Below are 13,319 nucleotides of genomic sequence, written 5' to 3'. Positions count from 1 at the left end.
TTCTTTTCAGTGTTTTCTTTCGGCTTTCTTCGCCGATTCTGTAGAGAACCTCTTTACTCTTTACCTTACAGTACGTCTCATTTTCAACGTTCTTCAGTAGCACAACATCTCAAACGCTTCGATTGGCTTCTGCTCAGGTCACCTCGAGTCCATGATCCATTACCACACAATGTCCGCCCCCAGTAGCATCGGCACGGTCGCTCAGCGTGTTCGGTCAGAGGGCTAACTGCCCTCTGTAATAAAAAAACTGAGTTAATCGATCAAAACGAACTCAAACGGGTGTCTTACGACGTCCGCCCCGACCAGATGCAACGAACAAAAGTGAACAAAACGAGATTAAAAAATAAGAAAAGTAGCTGAATAGTCAGTGTTAGAGAATGTCAATCCTAAGGGCTCTGGTTCGATTCCCGGCCGGGTCGGAGATTTTCTCCGGTCAGGGAGTGGGTGTTGTGTTATCCTAATCATCATCATTTCATCCCCTTCGACCCGCAAGTCGTCGAAGACGCATCAAATCGAAAGACTTGCACCCTGCGAACGGTCTAGTCGACGGGAGGTCCTAGTCACACGACATTTACATTTTTACCATACAATATACTATGCAGAGTTCCACAAACCTCTTCGTCTAATTAGAACTGATGTTTGATACTAGTATACATTTTTGGAATACGAACGCCTTATTTGCCTATGCTTGTCCATTTTTTATATTCCTCTTGCTTTGTCCGTCATGGGTTACTTTGCTTTCAAGGTATCAGAATTCCTTAAGTTTCTTTACTTTGTAGTCATCAGTTTTCATGTTAAATTCATCGCTATTCTGATTTCTGCTACTTCTTATTACTTTCATCTATCATACATTTTTTCTCAAACATATTCTGTGTTCATTATCGCATAAAATATCAAATGCACAAGGTATTCTTCTCAAAAGTTTGCTGCAACATCGTTCACAAGGGTCTTTGATAATAAACGATTCATAGGATGCGTTCCATGTGTGAGTTTTGTAGCTGTAGTTGACCCTCGGATGTTGATATCCACGAGCTTAATACAGAGCTGTGACTTTAATGACTGGGAGCAGTTTGGCGAGGTGACATCTGGAACTATGTCTGAGGCATGGCAAAAGTACTCCATCACTGTACGCCCTGTATGCACAACAGTAACGAATGTCTACGCGTAGAGGTAAATAGAATCGAACCGACAAAATGTCATTTAAGTTCTAACGTTTGTAGAACGACAGTTCCTAAAAAGGCAGTTACACACACACACACACACACACACACACACACACACACACTCACACACACACACACACACACACACACACACACACACAATCAGACTCACGCACGCACTCAGTCACACACACATGCACATATACACAAACAACTACCGTTCAACCTCTGTACCACCTACCTCTGTGCTAAAACATATAGAAAATCTGAGAACATATTGTCGTCCTGTATGCCAAGTAGCGTGGATTCCGTAAAAATGAGTCACCTGGAGCCGAACAGCTTACCTCACAAAACATCTCGAATCCCACAGACTGAGGGAGTCAGGTTAATGCAGTATTTCTTGGCTTCTAAATCGGATTTGATTCAGTACAACATTTAGGTTTCTTAGTGAAAGTACGGTTGTATGTCACGTCAGGCAAAATTTGTGGCGACTGAGAAATTTTTTATTGGTGTGGTGCAGAATATTCTCTTGGATGGGGAATCACCGAAGTACAGGGTGTTTCAAAAATGACCGGTATATTTGAAACGGCAATAAAAACTAAACGAGCAGCGATAGAAATACACCGTTTGTTGCAATATGCTTGGGACAACAGTACATTTTCAGGCAGACAAACTTTCGAAATTACAGTAGTTACAATTTTCAACAACAGATGGCGCTGCGGTCTGGGAAACTCTATAGTACGATATTTTCCACATATCGTAGAATGAAGGCTTTCACGACCGGTTGACATGGCTGTTTATATACTTTCCGGGATGCGAGGTCGTGGTCCAAGAACTTTTCTGCTCCTTACGTTTCGTCCAGGACTGCGCTGGACTTCCTCAGAGGCGCTGCTCCGCTGAGTCTTGCCGACTCGGCAAGACTCAGCGGAGCAGCGCCTCTGAGGAAGTCCAGCGCAGTCCTGGACGAAACGTAAGGAGCAGAAAAGTTCTTGGACCACGACCTCGCATCCCGGAAAGTATATAAACAGCCATTTCCACATATCCACCATGCGTAATAATAATATGGCGTAGTCCCTGCATGAAATTACCCGAAACCTTTGCCAACGTGTCTGGCGGAATGGCTTCACATCCAGATGAGATGTACTGCTTCAGCTGTTCAATTGTTTCTGGATTCTGGCAGTACACCTGGTCTTTCAAGTGTCCCCACAGAAAGACGTCACAGAGGTTCATGTCTGGCGAATAGGGAGGCCAATCCACGCCGCCTCCTGTATGTTTCGGATAGCCCACAGCAATCACACGATCATCGAAATATTCATTCAGGGAATTAAAGACGTCGGCCGTGCGATGTGGCCGGGCACCATCTTGCATAAACCACGAGGTGTTCGCAGTGCCGTCTAAGGCAATTTGTACCGCCACAAATTCACGAAGAATGTCCATATAGCGTGATGCAGTAATCGTTTCGGATCTGAAAAATGGGCCTTGATTCCTTTGGAAGAAATGGCGGCCCAGACCAGTACTTTTTGAGGATGCAGGGACGATGGGACTGCAACATGGGGCTTTTCGGTTCCCCATATGCGCCAGTTCTGTTTCTTGACGAAGCTGTCCAGGTAAAAATAAGCTTCGTCAGTAAACCAAATGCTGCCCACATGCATATCGCCGTCATCAATCCTGTGCACTATATCGTTAGAGAATGTCTCTCGTGCAGCAATGGTAGCGGCGATGAGGGTTTGCCGCATTTGAATTTTGTATGGATAGAGGTGTAAACTCTGGCGCATGAGACGATACGTGGACGTTCGCGTCGTTTGGACCGCAGCTGCAACACGGCGAACGGAAACCCGAGGCCGCTGTCGGATCACCTGCTGCACTAGCTGCGCGTTGCCCTCTGTGGTTGCCGTACGCAGTCGCCCTACCTTTCCAGCACGTTCATCCGTCACGTTCCCAGTCCGTTGAAATTTTTCAAACAGATCCTTTATTGTATCGCTTTTCGGTCCTTTGGTTACATTAAACCTCCGTTGAAAACTTCGTCTTGTTGCAACAACACTGTGTTCTAGGCGGTGGAATTCCAACACCAGAAAAATCCTCTGTTCTAAGGAATAAACCATGTTGTCTACAGCACACATACACGCTGTGAACAGCACACGCTTACAGCAGAAAGACGACGTACAGAATGGCGCACCCACAGACTGCGTTGTCTTCTATATCTTTCACATCACTTGCAGCGCCATCTGTTGTTGAAAATTGTAACTACTGTAATTTCGAAAGTTTGTCCGCCTGAAAATGTACTGTTGTCCCAAGCATATTGCAACAAACGGTGTATTTCTATCGCTGCTCGTTTAGTTTTTATTGCCGTTTCAAATATACCGGTCATTTTTGAAACACCCTGTATATAGAACTAACTTCATGTGTATTCTAGTGAAGAGTGTTGCGACTCTTGCCAGTTCATACTGAATATTAAATTCCTAGGAGACAATATTAAACTGTGTGTTCGTAGGTTTTCTCGGCGATAACGGTGCTTGAAAGTATCTCGGGAGCGTGGCTGGTATAAATATCGCACCAATTGATCGAGGATGTCAGTCAGCAGGAGTGACTTGATGCCGTCTAAAATTCGTTCTACAATACTAATATCAGAGTATTCGCAGATGACGAACTTACTTATAAAAAAAACTGTCTGAAAGATTTGCACAAACAGAAAAATAATTGTAAGATTTGAAAGCGTTACAGACGTTTGCATCTTACTTTAAGTGAGGAGACTTGTAAAATTAGTTACTTTATAAAATGAGAAACGCGGTATCCTACGACTAAAATGTCACTCGGTCACAACTGGAATTTGTCAATTCGAATTAAAACATGGTACAAAATTAGTAGCGTTATCAAATGGAACGATCATACAGCCTCAGTGGCAGACTTGTGTTCATAGGTAGAACACTAGGAAAATTCTGTCATTCTACAAAACACATTGCCTACAAAATACTTTATCGACCCCACATAGAGTATTGTTCAAGTGTGTACAACGTGTAGACGTGATTAACAAGACATACTGAACACATGTTGTACATGGTAATTCAGCCGCCCCTAGTTATGGGTTTTAAGCAACCCACAAAGCCTTTAAATACCAAACACAAAGTCTGATATACTCACGCTAACTGCGAACGAATTTTTCTTTTGACTAATAGTTTGTACGCTGTAGCAAGAGCATATGAAAATCTCATGCACAGGCCTTTAATTTGGTTGGAAATTTCAGCTGTCATATCAATGAAAAGCAACATATATACTAGCTTATGTATTTATTTTGGCGGGCAATATATATATATATATATTTGGTCGCCAGAGTAAGGGAAGCGCCGTTATGAGATGGTAGAATGTGATTGTGACCTCATATACTTACACACTGTTAGGTAGCAACAAGATAATTTCAGTAGCAATTCATTGTAGAGATGTCTACCTGAGTGCATTAGTACTGTTTATAGTTTTTGATTTTATCACGCCTGGTAAGGTGTATGTAGAGCAGGAACAGAATCAGATATTAAGTAATCACAGTGAAGGGAAAGGAATCGCTGATACTTCTGTGAGACAGCGTTATCAGCAACTCATGAGTTTGAAAGTGGCCTTATTGAGGATCACCATTTGGCCAGCTGGTCGAATTGTGCCAAATCCTGATTTTTTGGGGCATTCAAGTGTGACAGTGAACGATGTACGACTGCAGGCACAGCGATCGTCAAAGTTTCAGTCGACCACTTCTAATCATCACAAGAGAGGATCACCCTCTTATGCACCAAGCATATCATAGGCCATTCGAGTTTGCTCCTGCTATCTGACAGCAAGTAACGGGCTCCTTGCAACATTCTGTGTCATACCCGAAACAATGGTCAGAGAGTAGGAGCAATCATACTAAACATGCTGCTGTTACCAGTACAACACAAACAGCTATATTTGGAGTGGTGCCATGGCTGGGACGTATGGACTATTGATTACTGGTATCATGTTGTTGTTGTTGTGGTCTTCAGTCCTGAGACTGGTTTGATGCAGCTCTCCATGCTACTCCATCCTGTGCAAGCTTCTTCATCTCCCAGTATCTACTGCAACCTACATCCTTCTGAATCTGCTTAGTGTATTCATCTCTTGGTCTCCCTCTACGATTTTTACCCTCCACACTGCCCTCCAATGCTAAATTTGTGATCCCTTGATGCCTCAAAACATGTCCTACCAACCGATCCCTTCTTCTAGTCAAATTGTGTCACAAACTTCTCTTCTCCCCAATCCTATTCAATACCTCCTCATTAGTTACGTGATCTACCCACCTTATCTTCAGCATTCTTCTGTAGCACCACATTTCGAAAGCTTCTATTCTCTTCTTGTCCAAACTAGTTATCGTCCATGTTTCACTTCCATACATGGCTACACTCCATACAAATACTTTCAGAAACGATTTCCTGACACTTAAATCTATACTCGATGTTAACAAATTCCTCTTCTTGAGAAACGCTTTCCTTCCCATTGCCAGTCTACATTTTATATCCTCTCTACTTCGACCATCATCGGTTATTTTACTCCCTAAATAGCAAAACTCCTTTACTACTTTAAGTGTCTCATTTCCTAATCTAATTCCCTCAGCATCACCCGACTTAAATTGACTAATTCCATTAACCTCGTTTTGCTTTTGTTGATGTTCATCTTATATCCTCCTTTCAAGACACTGTCCATTCCGTTCAACTGCTCTTCCAAGTCCTTTGCTGTCTCTGACAGAATTACAATGTCATCGGCGAACCTCAAAGTTTTTACTTCTTCTCCATGAATTTTAATACCTACTCCGAATTTTTCTTTTGTTTCCTTTACTGCTTGCTCAATATACAGATTGAATAACATCGGGGAGACGCTACAACCCTGTCTTACACCTTTCCCAACCACTGCTTCCCTTTCATGCCCCGCGACTCTTATAACTGCCATCTGGTTTCTGTACAAACTGTAAATAGGCTTTCGCTCCCTGTATTTTATCCCTGCCACCTTCAGAATTTGAAAGAGAGTATTCCAGTTAACATTGTCAAAAGCTTTCTCTAAGTCTACAAATGCTAGAAACGTAGGTTTGCCTTTTCTTAATCTTTCCTCTAAGATAAGTCGTAAGGATTTCTACGGAATCCAAACTGATCTTCCCCGAGGTCGGCCTCTACAAGTTTTTCCATTCGTCTGTAAAGAATTCGCGTTAGTATTTTGCAGCTGTGAACTTCCAGGTATACAACCTTCTTTTATGATTCTTGAACCAAGTGTTGGCTATAATTAAGTTATGCTCTGTGCAAAATTCTACAAGGCGGATTCCTCTTTCATTCCTTCCCCCCAATCCATATTCACCTACTATGTTTCCTTCTCTCCCATTTCCTACTGACGAATTCCAGTCACCCATGACTATTAAATTTTCGTCTCCCTTCACTACCTGAATAATTTATTTTATCTCGTCATACATTTCATCTATTTCTTCATCATCTGCAGAGCTAGTTGGCATATAAACTTGTACTACTGTAGCAGGCATGGGTTTTGTGTCTATCTTGGCCACAATAATGCGTTCACTATGCTGTTTGTAGTAGCTAACCCGCACTCCTATTTTTTTATTCATTATTAAACCTACTCCTGCATTACCCCTATTTGATTTTGTATGTATAACCCTGTAATCACCTGACCAAAAGTCTTGTTCCTCCTGCCACCGAACTTCACTAATTCCCACTATATCTAACTTTAACCTATCGATTTCCCTTTTTAAATTTTCTACCCTACCTGCCCCATTAAGGGATCTGACATTCCACGCTCCGATCCGTAGAACGCCAGTTTTCTTTCTCCTGATAACGACGTCCTCCTGAGTAGTCCCCACCCGGAGATCCGAATGGGGGACTATTTTACCTCCGGAATATTTTACCCAAGAGGACGCCATCATCATTTAATCATACAGTAGAGCTGCATGTCCTCGGGAAAAATTACGGCCGTAGTTTCCCACTGCTTTCAGCCGTTCGCAGTACCAGCACAGCAAGGCCGTTTTGGTTAATGTTACAAGGCCAGATCAGTCAATCATCCAGACTGTTGTCCCTGCAACTACTGAAAAGGCTGCTGCCCCTCTTCAGGAACCACACGTTTGTCTGGCCTCTCAACAGATACCCCTACGTTGTGGATGCACCTACGGTACGGCCATCTGTATCGCTGAGGCACGCAATCCTCCCCGCCAACGGCAAGGTCCATGGTTCATGGGGTGGGGGGGGGGGGGGTATCATAAAGCAATGAATCACGGTTCTGTACCCTGAAAGACCCATTTCCGGTGTGTATGGTGGCCACTTCGTGAGACGACGCAATTTTCCTATAATCAGGACAATCAGTGGGGAGCAATCGGTTATGACTTCAGATCAAGTGTGTTAGAGACTGAGTGAACTCGGGCGTCACAGTAGTATGCACAGACATCGTGCATCCTCATATGCTACCCATCATGCAACGGTGTCATGGCGCTATTTTTCAATAGAACAATGGTCATCAATATATGTCACTTTTCTCTGTGAACTGTCTACATGTTGCTGAGGTTTTTCAGTGGCTAACAAGATCGTCCCCTGAAGAACACGTGTCGCCCAGACCTGGACCTCGGCTCTTACCCAGTATCCAAGATCCACAACCAGTTGCAACAGTCGTGAGCCAGCTTGATTCGGGAGAGGATGCAAGAACTTTATGACACCAGTTCCAACCGAATCACTAAGTGCCTCTAGACCAGAGGGGTAGGAACGTTATACAGTTAAGTGGGCTCATTCTGCTATATTTTGGTATATTTCACCCGATTTTGTGATCACTGTAGTAACATCACACACTCTCTCAAACCATTTCGCGTCCAGATGCTCTTCTGAGTGCGTCATGTTATTCTGGCAGCATAGACAGGGTGTCCCAGAAACGTTATGACAAACTATGAGGGGTTGTGGAAGGTGTCTTGAGAAACAAATCGAGGATATGAACCCATGTCAGGAAGCGTCATTCAATGGGGATGCAGAACATCAAAGTGACAGGCACCGGCGCATGCCGTTAGCCCACTCCTTCGGCAGCAAACGTGACTTAGTACACTGACGGACCGTACACGGAACGTTTCGCTATGTTGATTGTTACTGTGTAATCGCGACTAACTGCTCCGATCGCCACTGGAGAAAATGGAACTCGCTGCTGCGTAGAAACGCCTGGTCTCTTATGAACGCAGTGCCCTGTTCCCTCGATGGATGAAAATTTCAGACACCGGTTTCCATCCGCATCTTATTTTTTTCTGTAACTTGCTAAAATCTCAATTGTTTTTCGTATAAGGTAGAAAGATAAGCTTCAGATGGAAACCTACGTCCGAAACCTTCACCCACCAAAGCAACGGAACATCTCATACAAAGGAGACAACACCTGTCTACGCATCAGCCAGCTCCATCTACTTCACTGGACACTCAATCGGGATCACTGTATACCGAACAACATTGCGAGACGTTCCGTCGAATGTCCGTAGCGCGAACATTTGCTGCGCGAAGGTGGTGGTATAGTGGCAGGCGCCAGAGCCTTTTAAATCGAATGACGTTTACGGACACTTGTTCCTAACCTCTATTTCTTCCTCAAGACACACTCTAGAAGCCTTCGAAGTTTATCACAAATTTTCTGGTGCCTCAGGAGATATAGTACACGTTTTCAGAAGTTCCCAATTCATTCAAGATTTAGTGTTGCTACAGTGTGTAAGACGTATGCGTTGCCGGCGATGGGCGAGGCATGGCAGAGTCTCTGACCTGAGAGTAGTATGTAGTTAGTTGTTGCTTGTCGCTAGTCGGCAGTAGTCTGCAGTAGTCTGCAAAAGTCGACTGTGGTCGGCGCTTGCCTGCGCGTGTCGGCAGTCTGCTCTGGTCGGGACTTTGGAGGATGAGTATTATTGTAGAAGGTAAAGAAGCAGCCTTGCGCATATCTAGTAATGTATATTAACTGTCATTAATTTCTTTTAAAAAATGCCTCAATAATAATTTTTATAATATAAAGTAATTTTTTAAGAAAAAAAAAACAAGAGTAACCTCCCCACAGAACTTATTTTAAAATTAGTAACGAAGAACCAAGTGTAAAAAACCAGAAACCAAGTGTAACCTCCGCACAAAAATAATAATTAAATGAATTTTATATATTGTAACCTCTGAAAAAAAATGGCTCTCTGTGCAGAAATGCATTCACATTCAATGTAACCACAAAATTCAATTCCTCAACCGGGAAATAATAAAAAAATTCAGTAACCTGGTAAATTTTATGACGACAGCAGCGCTGCGCCTCGGCCTTGTATTCTGAATAAAAAAAGGAAAAATTCTTACTCCAATAAAAACTGCGAATATATCTGCTCTTACGTTAAAATTTTTCGGCACAGCTTCGTGCAATGGTGGCGTATATTTTTTTTTTTATTCTTGGAAGGAATGATCATGCATTGGAAATATTCTTTAAATTGAAATGAATGCTTTTTTTAAAAAAATTACTTTATATTATAAAAATTATTATTGAGGCATTTTTTTAAAAGAAATTAATGACACTTAATATACATTACTAGATATGCGCAAGGCTCCTTCTTTACCTTCTACAATAATATTCATCCTCCAAAGTCCCAACCAGAGCAGACTGCCGACACGCGCAGGCACGCGCCGACTACAGTCGACTGCTGCAGACTACTGAAGACTACTGCCGACTAGCGACAAGCAACAACTAACTACATACTACTCTCTGGTCAGAGACTCTGCCATTCCTCGCCCATCGCCGGCAACGCATACGTCTTACAAGTGCATTTGGAGTACATAATATGATTACATTACACATCGATAATAAAAGTACTTTGAGCTACCACATACTGATCAATGCTGAAACACATTAGTACATGTTGTAGCCTCCAAGAGAAGCAACGCAGGCTCCGACTCTTGACCCAGTCGATCGTACAGGTGGCGAATAATGTCGTGGGCTAAACTAGTCCACGTCAGCTTGGGCTGTTCACGTAGTTCTGTTAAGAGTTGTTGGTTCACAAGTCGCACGAGTCACATTTCATACCATCGTATCCCATACGACATCGATTGGAGGCCAGTCCAGAGGTCAAGCTGGCCATGAATGTTGCTGCACGTCTTGCAGAGCACTTTGAGTTTCACAAGCAATGTGTGGGGTGAACACAATCCTGCAGGAACAGCACATCACCTTCCTGTTGCAAGAACGGCAAAAGAAGCGGTATAACAACATTCTGCACGTACGGAGTGCTCGTTAGCGTCCTCTCTTGAAACACCAAATGTGAAGCATAGTTGTCGCTTATCGCGACCCCTACCATAAGGACTGTGGTGTGGTCAGTGTGTCCTCGTCGAATGCACTCTAAAACATAGCGCTCACCATTCCCGCGTTGCATGCGCAAAAGACCTTCACTTGCATGCAGGCAGAATCTGTTTTCACCGCTGAAGACCACGGCGTACCGTTCTATCTTTCAACTGAATTTCTGACCGCACCAGTCCAGTCGGCGACGACCCTGGCGTTCATCTGGGTTGCATAGCCGTCCAGAACCTCATATCGTCTACGGGCGTGAGTGTGATTATAAAGGCCGCAATTTGAACCTTTTCAAACTCAATCAGTTGGCTGTAGGAAGCATGAGTGCGGCTTCCTGGCATGGTTGCCTGCTTGCTACATGCGTTTATATCACACTGACCTTACTGGCTTTAAGCTTCCCTTTTTAGGAGATTAACACAGATGGCGGTCTGGTGGCTATGCTATCTATTAGCGAACGACGTTGAAACCATTACAGTAGATCTGTTATTCCTACACACACACACACACACACACACACACACACACACACACACACACACACACACACACGAACACACACACACAAAGACATTCAACTGTCCCTACCACTATCGTTTTATGTTATTGCTGGCCTTCATAAAGTATGCGGAAAACGTTCTTATTCTCTCACTGTATACGTGAAATCTATTGGCCCTCCAAAAAAGATGAGCCGAACCTTCTTTTTATGGAAATTCAATGTAGTTAAATTTGGTACTGGAATAAGTTTTCGCTGAAAGTTACGGTTTTCGTTACTAAAAAAAACGTACAAAAGTGACCTGCAAACACACCTCCATCCCAAACTTATCTCTCACCAGTCAGTATTTCCCATCCTACCATTTTGCAACGATTTTCGACTACACTAATAAATCTTGATAATCAACCTTTTTACTTCTTTACTAACTGCGCCATTACGTCACAAGAATAGTCGGGTACTTCATTAACAATATTAAACTTGCTCGTGACCGCAATGTACGACAAATAGCTTATGTAAACGTTACCCTAACACTAATTACGTTGACATAATTCGAGCAGTTGCAAATATTTGTACAGTGGTGGGACGGCAGTGCCATAAACAGCGTACTAGAAATACTGAGCGGTGGGGCTGAGTGTGGAAGTGAGGGGTGAGTCGGGAGGACACTTTTGTACTGTTTCCTTGAATAATTCGAAAACTACGGACTCAAGTGAAAGTTATGTACCTTAAATTTTCCACAAAAAGGTCCCTTCATTTTTACTCTAGGACCAATTGTTTGTGCCTAGAAAGTGAAAAAATATGAAAACTCGAATGAGGTCTGTGAAGACTAGCTATAACACTGTGGGTCGCATAAAACGACATCGGTAGGGGCAGCTGACTCACACTGTATATATACAAGGGGCGTTCAATAAGTAATGCAACACGTTTTTTCCCAGAAGTAGGTCTGTTTTATTCAGGATTTCAGTACACTATGTTATTCCCCATTGTTTGGGCTACAAAATCCTATTATTCAATATAATCTCCGTTCAATACGAAGGTGTTGGGCAACGGCCTCGCCGCAGTGGCTACACCGGTTCCCGTCAGGTCACCGAAGTTAAGCGTTGTCGGGCGTGTCCGGCACTTGGATGGGTGACCATCCGGGCCGCCATGTGCTGTTGCCATTTTTCGGGGTGCACTCAGCCTCGTGATGCCAATTGAGGAGCTACTCGAGCGAATGGTAGCGGCCCCGGTCAAAGAACACCAACGTAACGACCGGGAGAGCGGTGACTTGATCACCCGTCCTCCTATACGCATCATCAGCTGAGGATGGCGTGGCGGTCGGATGGTCCCGATGGGCCACTTGTGGCCTGATGACGGAGTGCTGAGTGCAATGCGAAGGCGTTACGCCACCATACTGGGATGGCCTGTATGCCCGCATGGTGCAACCCTACTGGTCGATGACCGAGCCAACGTCTTGCTTCATCAGCAACCTCCCCATTATCCACATATGGTTACCTTGGAGTGCCTCCTGATTTGGGCCAGACGGATGGAAGTCGCAAAGCGGGAGATCCAAAAAAGGACGGTGTAAGATGAAGACGAGCCCAATGAAGTCTTGCGAGCCCCTTTCGGATGCGCAGACTAGTTGAGGCCTTGCATTGCGATGGAAAACGAGAACTTCATTTGCATTTTTGTGGCGACGAAGTCGTTCTTTCAGTTTCCTGTGGCTAGCACAGTACACTTCAGAATTGATCGTTACTCCATGAAGGACGACATCAAACAGAATAACCCCTTCTGAGTCCCAAAGGTCCTTCACCATAACTTTACCGGCTAAGGATGCAACTTTGAACTTTTCCTTCGGAGGAGTGGTGTTGTGGCACCACTCCATGGATTTGCGTTGTATTTCCTGTTCGCAGTAACTTGTCACGATCTGTCCCGTAATGCGCAAGAAATTCTTCACAAATGGTGCTTCGTTCCTCTTTATGGTCTTCTGTCGGGTGCTGAGAAACCCAGCGGAAACACAACTTTGACTACCCCAATGGTGGACGAGTATGCCAACAATACCAGCTGAGGCTTCCACTCGAATGAGGGTGTCCGCACGTTCCAATATTACAGGAAACACACCTGCATGCGGCCGGCTGGAGATCGAGCGGGTTTGCGCGACATTGTTGCGATGGTGATAGAGATCTGCCCAGCCACTCACAGTGCTTTTGTTCATTGCCAGGTCTCCATAGACATTTTCCAAGCGGCTACGAATATCTGCGATGCTCTGGTGTTCCGCCAAAAGAAACTATATGGCAGTTCTGCGCTTGGAACACACCTCCGTTACAGACTCCGTTTTGAAGGATATGTATGACGCCGCCAGCTACCGGATTCTCATGAAA

The 13,319-nt window shown here is 44.0% G+C and overlaps 1 pseudogene; it reads left to right on the top strand.

The window, feature by feature from the left end:
* Positions 1-12,001: 12,001 nt before the first annotated feature.
* Positions 12,002-12,119, top strand: LOC126189201 (5S ribosomal RNA; annotated as a pseudogene).
* Positions 12,120-13,319: the final 1,200 nt, after the last annotated feature.

The sequence above is a fragment of the Schistocerca cancellata genome, chromosome 5 (genome assembly GCF_023864275.1).
Source record: "Schistocerca cancellata isolate TAMUIC-IGC-003103 chromosome 5, iqSchCanc2.1, whole genome shotgun sequence".
In the NCBI taxonomy this organism is placed as follows: Eukaryota; Metazoa; Arthropoda; class Insecta; order Orthoptera; family Acrididae; genus Schistocerca; species Schistocerca cancellata.
This window is presented reverse-complemented; position numbering and strand designations above follow the sequence as displayed.